The sequence below is a fragment of the Hemiscyllium ocellatum genome, chromosome 7 (assembly GCF_020745735.1).
Source record: "Hemiscyllium ocellatum isolate sHemOce1 chromosome 7, sHemOce1.pat.X.cur, whole genome shotgun sequence".
NCBI lineage: Eukaryota > Metazoa > Chordata > Chondrichthyes > Orectolobiformes > Hemiscylliidae > Hemiscyllium > Hemiscyllium ocellatum.
In genome coordinates, this window is record NC_083407.1 from 71,372,116 (window position 1) to 71,388,928 (window position 16,813).

General features: G+C 41.9%; 1 protein-coding gene across 4 annotated transcripts in view; it reads right to left on the minus strand.

Annotated features, from left to right (window-relative positions):
* znf385b (zinc finger protein 385B) overlaps nucleotides 1-16,813 on the minus strand; it is a 323,704-nt gene that overhangs the window by 159,175 nt on the left and 147,716 nt on the right. Inside the window, exon 1 of one of the 4 annotated variants that reach the window (XM_060827972.1) lies at nucleotides 14,219-14,262. The exons of the other annotated variants lie outside the window; for them this stretch is intronic. The gene's annotated coding sequence lies outside the window, so the exon portion shown is untranslated. Of the gene's footprint in view, nucleotides 1-14,218; nucleotides 14,263-16,813 lie in introns of those variants that run through there. 4 annotated transcript variants of the gene reach the window in all.

A 16,813-nucleotide genomic window follows, 5' to 3' on the forward strand; every position in this document is an offset into this window, starting at 1 on the left:
CAAACTCCACACAGTCAGTCGCCTGAGTCAGGAATTGAACCCGGGTCTCAGGCACTGTGAGGCAGCAGTGCTAACCACTGTGCCACCGTGCCGCCCACTTGTACATAACTTGTCAACTTTTATATTTGATGCCCTGGCTGATGAAGGCAAGCATGCTATATGCCTTCTTGATCACGTTATCCACTTGCTATTGCCACTTTCATGCATCTGTGGACCTATACACCCAGATCCCTCTATGTCAATATTCCTAAAGGTTCTGCCATTTATTGTATAATTTCCACCCAAATTGGATCTTTCAAAATGCATTTGTCTGGATTAAACTCCATCTGCTATTTCTCTGCTCAAATCTGCAATCAATATATTCTGCAGAATCTTTTGACAATCCTCCTCACTTTCTGTAACTCTGTCAATTTTGGGTGTCTTTTTTTCCTTTATTCATAGGATGAGGGTATCGCAGGCTAGACAGCATTTATTGCCGATCCATAATTTCCCAGAGGGCAATTAAAAGTCAACCACTTTGCTGTGGATCAGGAGTCACATGCAGTCCAGATTAGATAAGAGTGACAGTTTCATTCCCGAAAGGACATTAGTAAACTAGATGGAGTTTTCCGACAATGGATTCATGGTAATCATTAAGATTCCTAATTCCAGAGATTTGTTGAATTCAAATTCCACTATCTGGCGCAGTGGGATTCAAACCCAAGTCTCCAGATTGTTATCTGGGTCTCTGAATTAGCAGTCCACTGATAATACCACGAGGCCATCACCTCCCCATCTACAAACATGACAAAGTTGATCTGATAGTTATCACCCAAATAATCAGAAAGTTTTCCCACAGAAAGAAATACATCTAATATTGCAAGTATTTCTAACTTTAAAATAACAAAAAATTAAACATCTAAAGGTTACGCAATTAAAACTGTAATGCAGAAGGAAAGAGGCTGACAGAGCCTCTTTTATTCAAGATTATTTAAGATTATTTAAGACAGAGATATCAAATCAGAAATAATTTGCAAACCAAACAGACAGTTGGTTAGAAAGGCAGACTATGAACAGTGAATGAAGAATCATGATTTATTTTCTACAGGCAATCAAGCAATGAATGATTGATTGCCATGACTGTTAGTTCAACTTGGATGCAAGATGCATACCATTGAACATAGTTTGACTATTAATTTAAAACCTTTATCATCTAATGTAGATCAATCGGAGACATTATTCAAAATAATAATTTAAAGAGATCAAGTATTGTTAATATGAACATGCCAAAAATAATCTTTACTCTATGCCAAATTCTCATACACTAAAGTGTCATTTTTCACAAGGGATAGGTGCAAGACCTTCCCGCAGACACTGCTTCCTATATAATGTTCCCATGTACCACCAAAGACTATGCAATCAGGTGGGCTGAGTCAGTGAGTACATGGATCAGTGGGTAGCTGTTGTAAAGTGAAATGTGGGTAACAATGGTCAACCGCTGTCCTTGTCAGCTTCTGGCCTCCTACTGAGCTGGGTGCCACCAAGTCTGCATAGCGTTCTTCGAACAAAGCAGGTTCACTGGAGCTGTAAACAACAGTTCAATCTGAAACAATATCTCTGTTTAGTACCTGGACAGGCAGTTCCTGGCCTGTCTGGTTTCAACAGGGATTGTCCAAAGCCTGGCTACATGAATATGGTCTGCTCCAGCACCGCAGTTTACAAATTGCAGAATCCAGTCGGTTTAAACCTGGCTCCCACATTTCCAGATTTTACCCGTGCTCATGAGAAACATCATTATTTCTGTATCGATCTAAAGTACAGTGGCAGCAGTGTGCCCTAAATATAAGATTCACTCCAAAAAGTCACCAAGACTCCTTCAACAATCCTGGAGGTCATGGGTCACCTGACCACAAGTGAATCAGCGGATAACAAGAAGTTAGTGCATTAATTCACAATTAGTCCAAACTTTGAGTGAATCAATTAACAGTTTCCCTTTAAATACTTTTTTCTATATTTAAGGAACATTTCACAGGAACTCCATTAACTTAAAATGTAGCCATGATGTGAAGGAGCCAGGGTTAGACTGGGGTGGACAAAGTTGAAAATCACACATCAGGTTATAGTCCAACATGTAGCGTTGTGTGATTTTTAATTTAAAATACTGTATATCAGAATGTAGTTATGAAACTACAGAACTTTAAAAAATAATATTTTTGACTCGTCGACCTTAGAGTCAAACAGCTAACTGTAGAGCATGGAAACAGGCCGTGTGGTCCAACTCGTTCGTGCCGACCAAATATCCTAAATTAATCTCATCCCATTTGCCAGTATTTTGCCAATGTCCCTCCAAATCCTTCCTATTCATATCCCCACCCAGATGTCTTTTAAATGTTGTTATGTACCAGCCTCCACAACTTCCTCTGGCAGTTCATTCCACACATGCAACGTGCTCGGCGTGAAAAAGTTGTCTATTAGGTCCCTTTTAAATATTTCCCCTCTCACTTGAAATCTATGCCCTCTAATTTTGAACTCCCCCACCCCAGGGAAAAGACTTTGGCTATTTACCCTATCCATGCCCCTCATGATTTTATAAACCTCTATAAGGTCTCCCCTCAGTCTCTGGCACTCCAGGGAAAACAGCCCCAGCCTACTCAGCCTCTCCCTATAGCTCAAACCCTTCAGCCCTGGCAACATACTCGTAAATCTTTTCTGAACCCTTTCAAGTTTCACAACATTGTTCCTATAGTTGGGAGACCAGAATTGTATACATATTCCAAAAGTGGCGTACATATTCCAATGTTCTGTACAGCCACTAATTTTTCTCATTCTCTGTGTATCTGCTAGCTGAAGTCAAGCTATGAATCAAAGTGTTAGACTGAACTTTGGATTTCGTGGCGCTTGTTAAAATGCATCTGAGTGTAAAATCTATGGCCCTAATGAAAGACAGAATTTACAGTACCTAGAATCATCGTGTGATATGCTGCAAAGGAGGCAAGTTATTGGTCCTGGTTCTCAAACATGTTGTCCAATTAGAACAAAGAACAAAGAAAATTACAGCACAGGAACAGGCCCTGCGACCCTGACTCCACCCCTTTCACCAGTGTCTTAAAAAGTCTTGTTTTTCAAGTACTTAACCAAGGCTCCTTTGAAAATATATTCACAAATTTGCTCCCCAACTATTTCAAGAAGTGAATCATACAATCCCTACAATGTGGAAACAGGCCATTCAGCCCAACAGGTCCACACCAACCCTTCAAAGAGTAACCCACCCAGACTGATTCCCCGATATTTACCCCTGACTAATGGACCTAACCCACACATCCCTGAACACTTTGGGCAATTTACCATGGCCAGTTCACCTGACCTGCACATCTTTGGACTGTGGGAGGAAACCGGAGAAAACCCTCGGGGACATGGGGAGAATGTACAAACTCCACACAGACAATCATCCGAGGATGGAATCGAACCTGGGTCCCTGGTGCAGCAAGGCTGCAGTGCTAACCACTGAGCCACTATGCTGCCCTTTAGTGTATCCAGTTTCATAACAAAATGTTGTATGGAAGTTGAATTTCTTCTTAATTAACTATGTGGACATGCAATGGCACACCGCCAGGACAGATGGGACTTGAACCTGAACCTTGAGGTCCGGAGTTATGGACAACCCCAATGACATAAAACCCATTTTCTTTTCAAAATCAACCTGCTAGGACATGTCATGACACATCTTTGTATCTATGTACTTCCCACAATCTCAATTACTGCATTCGCTACTCACAATGCGGTCTCCTCCACACTGAGGAAACAGCATCGACTGGATGACTGCTTCGCAGAACAATTGTGCTCTGTTCACAAGAAAGATCCTGAATTTCCAGGTGCCTGCCACTTGAACACATCACTATGCTCCCTAGCCAACATCTCTGTCTCAGGCTTGCTGCAATGCTTCTGCAAAGCTCATCGCAGTCTCGATGAACAACACTTCATTTTCCGCCTTGGAACCCTGTAGCCTTCCAGACTCAACATTGAATTCAATAGCTTCATGGCTTGAGCTCTTTCATATCCTTACCCCAACCCCCACACCTAGGCCTTGTTATTACATAGTCTGCTGTTACACACCATCCATTGTTAGCAACGAACAGTCCCCATTCACAGCCATGCACCCTCTTAACCAGTTTGTTATCCATTTCTTTTGTCGTTATCTATTTACTGCTCTTTTCTATTTTTGGACTCCAAACCCACCTAGCATTTACTCTTTGCCCCCTCCCCTGACCTGATGTTATAAGACCATAATACATAGCAGTGGAAGCTAGGCCATTCGGCCCATTGAGTCCACTCCGCCATTTAATCATGGCTGATTGGTGCTTCAATTCCACTTACCCGCACTCTCCCTGTAGCCCATAATTCCCAGCCAGCCAACGTCCCGGCCTCCACTGCACTCCATGGCAATGAATTTCACAGGCCCACCTCTCTCTGGCTGAAGAAATGTCTCCTCATTTCCATTCTAAATTGACCCTCTCTGATTTTAAGGCTATGCTCACGGGTCCAATTCTTCCCACCTAATGGAAACAACTGCACATAAACCGATATTGTCTGAGCTATGATCAGATTCGAGAAAGGGTGACTTGACCCAAAATGGGGGTGGGGTGGGAGATGAGCGGAGCGGATGAGGTTTGGGGGTGCAGTGTGGGTAGACGGGTTAGGTGAATGGGGTTGGGTGGCAGGCAGGCGGGAGGGTGGATGGGTTTGGTGGTGGATGGGGTTTGGGGGGTGGGCGGGGCTTGGGGTGGGTTGGGCTTGGAGGGCAGGCGGGGCTTGGAGAGGGGACAGGGCAAGAGTGGACAGCATTTGGGGCAGGGTGGGGGTGAGGTGGGACAGATAGGGTTGGGTGATGGGCAGGCAGGGGCAGACGGGGTTTTGGGGAGATGGGTGAATTTGGGGGGGGCGCAGACAGGGGGCTCATGCACGATGTGCTGCTGCCTTGTCTCCTGAACGGGGAGCAGACTTCACAGAAAATTCCGAATACCAGAGGAAATTAATTAACCGAACACTCAATCAACTGAACGAAATAGATCTCGCCCATCTGGTTTGGATAATCGAGATTCCTCTGCATTCCTGTTAGGGTGAAAGGAAATGCTGTTAGTGTGAAAGGAATGCTGGATGACTAGAGAAATTGAGGATTTTATTAAGAAAAAGAAGGAAATATAAGTCATAGACAGGATAGATCGAGTGAATCCTTAGAAGAGTATAAAGGCAGCAGGAGTATACTTAAGAGGGAAATCTGGAGGGCAAAAAGGGGAGATGAGATAGCTTTAGCAAATAGGGTTAAGGAGCATCCAAATAGTTTTTGTAAAAACATTAAGGACAAAAGGGTAACAAGGCAGAGAATAGGGCCCCTCAAAGATCAACCAGGCAGAGGTGGGTACTGCAGATGCTGGAGATTAGAGTCTAGATTAGAGTGGTTCTGGAAAAGCATAGCACGTCAGGCAGCATCAACGTTTTGGGCAAAAACTCTTCAACAGAAAAAGACCTTCCTGATGAAGGACATTTGCCCAAAACTTCGATTTTCCTGCTCCTCAGATACTGCCTGACCTGCTGTGCTTTTCCAGCACCACTCTAATCTTGAGTCTTCCCCCTCAAAGATCAGCAAGGCAGCCTATGTGTGGGAGCCACAGTAGATGGGGGAGATACTACACGAGTATTTTGCATAAGTGTTTACTGTGGAGAAGGACATGGAAGATATAGAATGTGGGGAAATAGATGGTGACATCTTGAAAAATGCCCATATTACAGAGGAGGTGGAGCTAGATGCCTTGAAATGCATAAAAGTGGATAAATCCCTATGACCTGATCAGGTGTACCCTAGAACTCAGTGGGAAGCTAGGGAAGTGATTCCTGGGCCTTATCGATAGGCACAGGTGAGGTGCTGGAAGACTGGAAGTTGGCAAATGTGATGTCACTGTTTAAGAAAAGTGAAAAGGAAAAGCCAGGAAACTATAAACCAGTGAGCCTGACATTGGTGGTGGGCAGGTTGTTTGAGGGAATTCTGACAGAAGAATTTACATGGATTTGGAAAGGCAAGGACTCATTGGGGATAATCAGCATGGCTTTGGGCGTGGAAAATCATGTCTCACAAACTTTTGAAGAAGTAACAAAGAGGATTGATGAGGACAGAGCAGTGGACATGATCTATGTGGACTTCAGTAAGGCGTTCGACAAGGTTGCCCATGGGAGGATGGTTAGCAAGGTTAGATCTCACGGAATACAGGGAAAACTAGCCATTTGGATATAGAACTGGCTCAAAGGTAGAAGACAGAGGATGGTGGTGGAGGGTTACTTTTCAGACTGGAGGCCTGTGACCAGTGGAGTGCCACAAGGATCGGTGCTGGGTCCACTACTTTTTGTCATTTATATAAACAACTTGAATATGAACATGGGAGGTATAGTTAATAAGTTTGCAGATGACACCAAAATTGGAGGTGTAGTGAACAGCAAAAAAAGTTACCTCAAAGTACATTGGGGTCTTGATCAAATGGGCCAATGGGCGGAGGAGTGGCAGATGGAGTTTAATTTAGACAAATGTGAGGTGCTGCATTTTGGAAAAGCAAATCAGAGCAGGACTTCTACACTTAATGGTAAGGTCCTCGGGAGTGTTGCTAAAAACGATACCTTGGAGTGCAGGTTCATAGCTCTTTGAAAGTCGAGTCACAAGTAGATAGGATAGTGAAGTATGCTTTCCTTTATTGGTCAGAGCATTTAGTGTAAGAGTTTGGAGGTCATGTTGTAGCTGTACAAGAAGTTGGTTAGGCCACTTTTGGAATATTGCATGCAATTCTGGTCTCCTTCCCATCGGAAGGATGTTGTGAAACGTTAAGAAAAGATTTACAAGGATGTTGCCAGGGCTGGAGGATTACAGCTATAGGGAAAGGCTGAATAGGCTGGGGCTGTTTTCTCTGGAGCATCAGAGGCTGAGGAGTGACCTTATGGAGGTTTATAAAACCATGAGGGGCATGAATAGGATAAATAGTGAAAGTCTTTTCCCTGGGGTGGAGGAGTCCAGAACACAGGTTTAAGGTGAGATAGTAAAGATATAAAAGGGACCTAAGGGGTAACTTTTTCCCGCAGAAGGTTATGCACGTATGGAATGAGCTGCCAGAGGAAGTAGTGGAAGCTGGTACAATTTCAGCATTTAAATGGCATCTGGATGGTTATATGAATAGGAAGATTTAGAAGGACATGGGCCAAGTACTAGCAAATGGGACCAGATTAGGTTGGGATATGTGGTCCACATGGATGAGTTGGACCGAAGGGTCTGTTTCCGTGCTGTACATCTCTAAGACTCAATGAACAATATTCAAATAGACCACAAGCATGACTGAATGTTCAACAAACATGGATCATGACAGTCCTTCACCATTCCAGTATACTTAAAACTTTATCCAACACATTTTGAGGTCACCATAACTTTGCTTAATTAGAGGTCTAGTATTTGATCATATTCCCAATAATCTGTCCCTTTTTTGCCTGCATTAAGGTGGTCCACATTATGGAAATAGTGCCACATAGAGAGATCTCCATCAGCCTTCATCAGATAATGTATATCAGAATGAAAGAAAACAAGCAACAGCAGAAGGCAGGCACAGTCAATGTCTTTTGGAAAGGAAAGCAAGGAATGAGTTTCTCAATGAGCTCAAAGATTCCACTGGCTAGCTCATTTCCCTGCTCTGAAAACTTGCACAGACCTCCCTGCATTAATAGCCTTTTTCTATCCTTTACACCCTTAATTCTGCATGAAAAAAAAACTGAAACAATTCAGGAAATGTCTATGAAATGACACACCAATAATGTCGACTTAGAAATGCTGCAACAAAACTACACTTTGCATTTAAGTGCCAGCTGCATCAAAGTTGATGTGTTTAGCCCCTGACACAACTCAATTCTCAATCAAGGAAACTTTCTTATGAAACATTTGCTCATTTTAAAGCATTTTCAACAACCTGCCACCATAAATGGTGAGTGGATGATCCATCTCAGCAATGGTTTGGAAACCATTGTCAAAGGTGCATTGCAGCAGTGCATGTTATTAATGGTACACACTACTGTTACTCTGCACCAAGTGGTGGAGGGACTGAGTGAATGCTCGAGGATGCAGTGCTAATCAAGCTGGCTGTTTTGTCCTCATTCATGTCAAATTCCCGGAGTGTTCTCCAAGCTGCACTCATCCAGGGGAGTATGCCATCACACTTCTGACTTGTGCCTAGTACATGGCAGACAGTCCTTGGGGAGTCAGAGTTGAGTTACTCACCTCATTAATCCTAGCCTCTGATCTGCTCTTGCTGCAACATTTATATGTCTGGCCCTGTTCAGTTTCGATTAGCGATGTAGCAAGTTCTGCAGCATGTGTTATCAGTATTATTTCCAGAATGTTTTCAGGGTTCATAGCCTTTGCAGTATCCAGTGTCTCCAACAGTTTCTTGATATCACATGGAGTGAATCAAATTAGTAGAGCATCAGTACCTGTGATGCTGAGGACCACTGGGGGAGGCCAAAATGGATCATCCAATTGGCACATCTGGCTGAAGATTGTTGCAAATGCTTCAACCTTACCTTTGTAATGATGTGCTGTGCTCTCCCATCATCGAGGATGAAGCTATTTGTGGAACCTTGTCTCCAGTATTTGTTTAATTATCCAATTTCATTCATGACTGGAAGTGGCAGGACTGCAGAACTTAGATCTGATCCATTAATCGTGGAATGGCTTGGCTCTGTCTATCACTTGCTGCTTATGCTGTTGTCCTTCAAGTCGTCTTGCTTTGTAGTTTCATCAGATTGGTAAACACATTTAATGTGCCTGGTATTGCTCCTGGTTTGAATCAGGTTTAATCACCTGGCTTGAACCTAATAGGAGATATTCCAGTCCAAAAGGTTGAAGCTCCTGTAGTTTTGGTACTTAAGCCATGATGTTAGTCAGGAAGGATCAAATCAAGGGCTATTGTGGCTTTGATGACTGGGTTGAGGCCAGGTAGTTCATCCAGGTCCATCATTTCTTTTTTTTTTGAGTCCTTCCAACAGTTAAATATGGTTACTGAGTAGCTTACAAGATTATGTCAGAGGGGCAGTTAAGTATCACCCACATTACTATAATTCTGGAATCACACATAGATCAGGGCAGGTCAAGGAGCTTAATGAACAAGATCGGTTTTTACAACAAAGGATTCGTTAAACAATGGTTTAATTTGAGCTTCCATTCTTCATTAGGTTAAATTCCGGTGTGTGCCAGGTCACTGGATCTCTGTTTTATTGGATTAGCGACAATAGCAGTATTCCAACATCTCCTGCTTTCATGTGCTTTATCATGTCAAGGTTGCTCTCTGCGTAACCCACAAACCATCTGTATCTGAATGTTTCTGAAAAAAGATATTTTGTTGAAGTCTTTCATCTTGCACTCATCAGGACAATTAACAAAAGACATGAAAGTAAAGGGACAGAAACATTTCAACTGTGTGAGAGAAGAGTGCTGATTGGTTGGCAAGTGGACTCTGAATATTGGCATTGCCATGGAGACTGCACTAGTTAGATGATAATTGACAGTTAACAGGCAGGATGTCTCTGATTGGTCAGAACATTGCTGAGAAACAAATGAAAGAATGACACCCATTTGGCTGAACTGGAACAAGACACAGTGCACGTTTTTTCTTGTCTTTAAGAAATTGCAAAAAGTGCGGGCATTATCTGATGTAAAAAACACAATATGTATTTAAGATGTGTATATGCATCTGTGGACATGCGATAGATTTTTATACAATTTTATTGTCTTGAAAGTAGATATTGAAATAGATCATAAAGCTTTTGTTTTTCTCCTGGACAAGAAGAAAGTTGCAAGAATATCTCCAAGAATACAAACATTTTGTGTTTGTTTCATGAGAGTCACTTACATAAAAGTCTAAGTTTAATGAAAACTGAAGATGGCAGCACATGCACTCTCTAGGATGAGAGTTAGCAGCCTTACCAATTGTGATGCAAAACTCATTCAAGAAATAAAATCATACATAGCTTGCAGAAAAGCCAGCAAATCATAACTGAAGAGGCTAAATTTGACAAGAGCAATGAAAATCCAGGAATGTCTCAACATCGATGAATACTGTGCCAAGGGTTTGCTGTGTCAAAGGTCGAGCTCTGTGGCCATAAAAATATATTTTGAATGCAGGAAACACTTGGCCATCATTGATTACACTCTAGTATAAGGTGAATGACTGATTATTGCTGTTTTACAAAGACAGGACGGTTTAAGGAGGTTGCACCAAGGACAATTCAGAATCATCGAGTACTGGGCCACAGCTCAGTCATCAGTATGTTGACTTGAATCTCCAAGAAAATTGAAGAACGTGGTTTCCATTTCCATTGTCTTTGCCAGAACAAAGAGAACTTGTAATTCCCACTAAGTTCCCCACCTCACCTTCACAGGTGAGTGTGGGTTAGCTTGCTCTTGACAGGAAGTCTGATCTCATCATCATTGTGCTAATGGATTAAAGTTAAGACATTTCAAATGATGGACCACTTCAGTCAGTTTTGGATTTGACCAGGCCATGAGTTCATTGTGCCATCCACAATCTAACAGACAGGTCAAACATGGGGTTAGATTGGCAAAATCACTCTTAAAGAATAATTCCAACCTCTACACAGCATTGTGGAATCATGCACCAACCCCATTCCAATTTGGTTAAGCACCTTTAGAACTACTGATGGGCAGGAGGCTGAAGACTCAGCTTCCTCTCCTGCCTAAGAAACTAGTTTCAGATTTATACCTTCACAATTATAAGACACTAAGTTATACAGAGTAATCCTCTTAGAAACTGTCGACCACACACTACAATAAAAACTCCAATAGACCTGTTGGACTATATTCTGGTATTGTGTGATTTTTAACATTACACAAGAAAGCTGTCAGAGCTAGGAGCAGAGCAACAGACCTGGATCAGGGATCTAAACAGAAGAGGTACAATTGTCCAAAATCATGCAAACCATATGAGAACACACATCATCCATTTGCCGAAGGGCTATATGAAGGAACAGCAGGATCCCATTATAGTTGAGTCACCCACAATCTATTTGCTGGATTGAAGTGAATGCCAAACATGGAAACGCAGGAGAACGACAGACCTCAACACATCAAGAAACAATCAAACAAAACTACCTTCTGGCCAACATGTTTGGGACAAATAGCACAAAATAGCAAACAGTAAAAAATAGCAAACAGCAAAAAATGGCATGTGAATTTGCAAAGTTAAAGACTTGGAAGGAACTGCAGCAGTGGAAAATGTAAATATCTAAACAAATGTAGGAAAATGTAACATGGAAAATGTCTTGGGGGAAGATCATAGAATCCCTACAGTGTGGAAGTAGGTCATTCAGTTCATCCAGTCCACACTGACTCCCTGAAGAGCATCCCATCAGACCTACCCCATCTCTGGAACCCTGCATTTCCCATGGCTAATCCACCGAGCCTGCACATCCCTGAATACCATGGGCAATTTAGCATCGCCAACCCACCTACCTGCACACCTTTAGACTGTCAGAGGAAACCAGAGCACTGGGAGTAAACCACATAGATGGGGGAGAATGCACAAATTTCACACAGTCATCCAAGGGTTTATATGAACCCAAGTTCTTGGTGCTGTGAGGCAGCAGTGAAAACCACTGAGCCACTGTGCTACCCAGACATTGTATATGCATCATGTTTGTCATTGGGACTAGTCCAAATCAAGTTTGATTGGCACCACAAACATCCACTCCCTTCATTACTGATGTTCAGTAGCAGCAACAGCATGTATTATCCATAAGATGAATTGAAGAAATTCACCAAAGATCTTCAAAACAGTATCTTCCAAACCCACAACCACTTTATTCTAGAAGGATAAAGGCAACAGATACATGGAAACACCACCAACAGCAAGTTCCCCACAAGCCTCTCACCCCCATCCTGACTTGGAAATATATCACTATTCCTCCAGTGTCACTGGGTCAAAATCCTGGAATTCCCTCCCTAAGGGCATTATGGGATTACCTACATGACATGGACTGCAGTGGTTCAAGAGGCAACCCTCCACCAACTTCTCAAGGGCAACAAGGATAGGCAATAAATGCTAGTCAGCCAGCAACATCCCTGCTCATTGAGTGAATAAATAATAACATTAAAACAAGGAGCTTTTAGGAGACAGACCTGGGGCTCGTGTGCTGCTAACTGTCAATGTGGCAATGTAGGTTATATTAATGTAAACTGTAAATTGTTGCAGTAATGCAATAAACATAATTTTGTTTACTCAGTGAAATTTTTCTAAAAGATGACAACCTAATCCATACATGATCCCTTCAGGCTTCAAGGAACATACATCACGACAGTCAGTGGTCACAGAAGATTATCAGTAGCCTATTGTATATCAGTTCCATTGATATAGATATTCGAATTTTATCATCTATTTTGTTCAGTAATAAAATAAACTTTGGGAGCATGGAGTATACATGCATTTGATAGCCATCCTAGCAAATTCCTTCAGCTCCAAACCTCGAATGTGCACCCAGGTGATGTCATCATGTACAATTTATTAAAATGGCCACCCTAAACCAAATGAGTAACAGTGATAATCAGTTTCCTCTACTTAATTAAAAGCTGTTTCATTTAGACTATTTGATTACAACTTCTTTCACATGAAATTCCCATTTTGCTGTACTACTTACATTGAATTGTTCAATTATTTGAAATGAGCAATCATTATAACACCTGAAGAGACCTTGAATTATCAGGACAACATAGAAGAATTAAACTCAGGGAACATCTGAACAGTAAGCCTTTGTCTATTAATAATTTGAACAGATTCGTCCAAACCCATTTCACTTAGAATCATTTGCACAGAGAGGTTAACATGAATTTTGCTGAAAAGAGAGACGTTCTACCAAAGCTTTTGGTCTGGCACTCTTCAGGACTAATGCAAGAATAGCAAACTTCAAATGATTACAAAAAATGTGCAATACAATAGAAATGTGTACTGATTGGCTCGGAAGTTGACTTTGATTCATTGAGGCATTATCATGGAGGAAGCAGCAGGAACCCCAAGTGTCTGGGTTTTTGAAATAAGACACAAAGCTTCAACAATCCTTTTGTTAGTGGACAAAGTTAAAAATCACACAATACCAGGTTATAGTCCAACAGGTTTAATTGGAAGCACTAGCTTTCAGAGCGCTGCTCCTTCATCAGGTGGTTGTGGAGCCTGACGAAGGAGCAGCGGTCTTAAAGTTAGTGCTTCCAATTAAACCTGTTGGACTATAACCTGGTGTTGTGTGATTTTTAACTTTGTTAGTGGAGAATGCGTCCTTGCATATGAATGTATGTTGCTTCAAGTCAAGATAAATTAATTGCCAGCTCAGATAATCATCTTAGATTTGATGTAAGTGGAACAATTGGTATATTTGGGATCATTCAACAAGTGCTGCTCAATCACATCCATCAGTCAATCTCTTGTTTTGGCTTTGAATGTAGAAGTTGATGAATATAGTCAATCTTCATCTTAGCATCACAGGCTCACAGGCTACTTTCGAAATATGATCCTGACTATAAAAATCAAGTTTCCTCCCGACAGTACCACCCAGTCCCACCAATTTCTGTAAATGCACTGTAATATTCATACACCAGAGCTTGAATAAGATAACGAGTTTACACAGACTTGAACAAAGTGGGTGGGGGCAGGGGGTGGAATTGCTATTTCTAACGTAAACAAGATTACTCATGGTTGCATCTGTATAAGAAAACAATCAGGAGTAACAATGAACCTGGCACTCAAATTCAGTGCATTAAACTGTGCATTAGTCTCTTAGCTAACCAAGAAACTAACTTTCATGTTCTCAGTATTCAGCAAACTGAGTATTTTGGATGTGAGTGTGCCTTTTTGAAACAATATATCTAATAATACAAGTGCTCAGTGCAAACAGAAAGCAGCTTGTATGTCAACTGAAGGAAAATACTTGTGAAAGGTGAAGAGAGAAACAATGCTGATTGTAGAAAAAAAGTACAGCTGTTGAATTACAAAAAAAAGTGAAAAAAGAAATTGCAGTCGAAGTCCCTGAAACTAAACGTGAAGAAAACCACACATACTTTCACAATTTTAAACAGTTCATAATTACAGTGGATTAAGGCCCTTGTTCAAGCTACAGCCTGCTGTTTTGAGTGGATGGATTAATTTCAAAAACTTACCACAGAAATGACTATAATTTTGTTGAGAGTGAAATTCATCTTTGATAATCATGCACTAGAAGACTGTTGTACAGTCACTTCAAATTTCTTTTCCATTCTTTGCATTTCCTTAACAAGTTTGAAAATGGGAGGAATTTTCAGGTTTTCTTTTCAGCCCATGATCACTGAATAAAGAATAGTACTGCAGAAAAATGTGAAGGTTGCATATTATGAATTTGCAGCTGTTGCATCCCTCACATGGCTCACAGAAGATTAAGATTGGTCTGGCAGAAGATTAAGAGCTTTATAACTTTCACATATAAGATTTCCAAAGATACACTGAATTTAGATGGCACCAATTTTTCAACATTCCGAATTACAATCTCAAAGTTTTCAGTTACATATCTCTCACACATAATCTCTTATACAAATAATATTGAACATTTATGCAGATAATATTGCAGATGTGTAACAATTCAGTTTTGCACTACTTCTAAATGATAACTTTTAAATACTAAGGCATTTATGATTTACAGTGTTCATGATGAATCAATTCATTTAACTAATCCTATTTAAGATGATAAGAACAGTCTAATAGTTGATTCAAAGGTCATGAAAGTAATTCAGGTAAAAATATAAGCCAGCTCATATGTCTAAAATGTGTCAAAATGCAGACATTTTTCTTCATGGTGGCTTATGCTGCTTTACATTTACACATGGTATCAATTATAACATTTGCATCATAGGGTGTGGTGGGGGCAACATTATTTGAAAGTGCCAGGATCTGTGTGTGTTTAGTGGAAATAGTTTCCAACAGCTATTTCTTTTTGACACTACATTCCAGTTCAACAAGGACTCAGTGCCAGGAATCCTTCATAGCACTGAAATAATGTATAAATAACTTCCTTTGTCAAATGCATCGTTCCAACGAGTGCACCGTAACCTTATCCATATACTTTAGTAAACAAAACTGAAAAATGCTCAAACTGCCTCTTGTTGCTAAGATCAATGCTGGCTTTATTCCAGTTACTTTTGCATGCTCATCTCAGTTACAGAACTTTCAACAGACAAGAGCGAAACACAAGTTTCTTCCAGTATCATGAGTTCCAAATTTTAACTCTGAGAGAAGATTTGTTCTATAAAATGACAATAAATTCTGTCATGTTAACAGTGAAATAATATGAAATCAAATATCTCGCCACACCAACCTCACCCTCTACCTCTTCAGCAACTTGCGGTTTCCCGGCCCCCAGTGCATTATGGGACATGCAGTCCTTATATATATGTCCATACCGCACAAAGATGGCCTCCTGATCCTCTGCTTCTTCCTCTCCAAAAGACCCATCCAGTCCCCCTCCACCAATACCCTCTTCCGCCTCGCCAAACCGGTCCTTACCCTCAACAACATTACCTTTAACTGCTCCCATTTTTTTCCAAATCAAGGGGATAGCCATGAAACCTGATGGGCCCCAGCTACACCTGTCTCTTTGTCGGCCATATCCAACAATCCCTCTTCAGTACCTACACATGCACAATGCCCCAACTCTTCCGCTGTTACATCAGTGACTTCATCAGTGCAGCGCCTGCACGCAGGCTGAACTGGAGCAGTTCATCGACTTCACTAAACTTCTATCCTGCCCTCAAACTCACTTGGTCTATCTCAGATACCACCCTCCTCCTTCTTGACCTCTCCATTTCCATCTCCGGCGACAGTCTCCAGATGGTTTTTTACTATAAACCCATAGACTCCCATAACCACCTGGACTACACCTCCTCCCACCCAGTATCCCGTAAGAACTCTATCCCATTCTCCCAATTCCTCTGCCTCCGCTGCATCTGCTTGGACACGGAGACATTCCACTCCCAAGCATCCCAGATATTTCCATCTATTTCGAACAATGTGCTTTTCCTCCCTCTGTCATCCAGACCGCCCTCCGCTGCACCACCACCTCCATTCCCCATTCCACTGCTCTAAATGTCTCCATCAAATGCAATAAAGACAGAAGCCTCCTTGTCCTCCTCTATCACCCCACCAGTCTCTGCATCATCCTCAAACACTTCTGCACAACTTCAACAAGACCCCACCATCAAGGACATCTTCCCCTCCCCACCCCTCTCTGCCTTCCGCAAGGACCATTCCCTTCAGCAGATTCCCCATTAATATCCCTCCAAGCCCCCAGGTACCTTCCCCTGTAACTGGAAAAGATGCAAAACATGCCAGCACACCACCCCGCCCCCCACCTCCATCCTGAGCTCCAAACAGTCCTTCCAGGTGAGACAGAGGTTCACCTGCCTCTCCTCCAACCTTGTTTACCGTATCCGGTGCTCCCGATGTGATCTTCTCTACATCAGGGACACCGAATGTAAACCTAGGGAATGGTTCACTGAGCATCTCAGCTGGGCACGCAGGGGCTGACCAGACCTCTCAGTCACCACCCATTTTAATTCCCCCAAACACTCCCTTTCCGACTGGACCATCCTTGGCCTCCCACATTGCCACAACAAACCACACTGCAAATTGGAGGAACAACACCGCATCTTCCACCTCGGCAGCCTACACCCCAGAGGACTCAACATTGAGTTCTCCAATTTCAAATAACCTCCCTTCCTATTCCC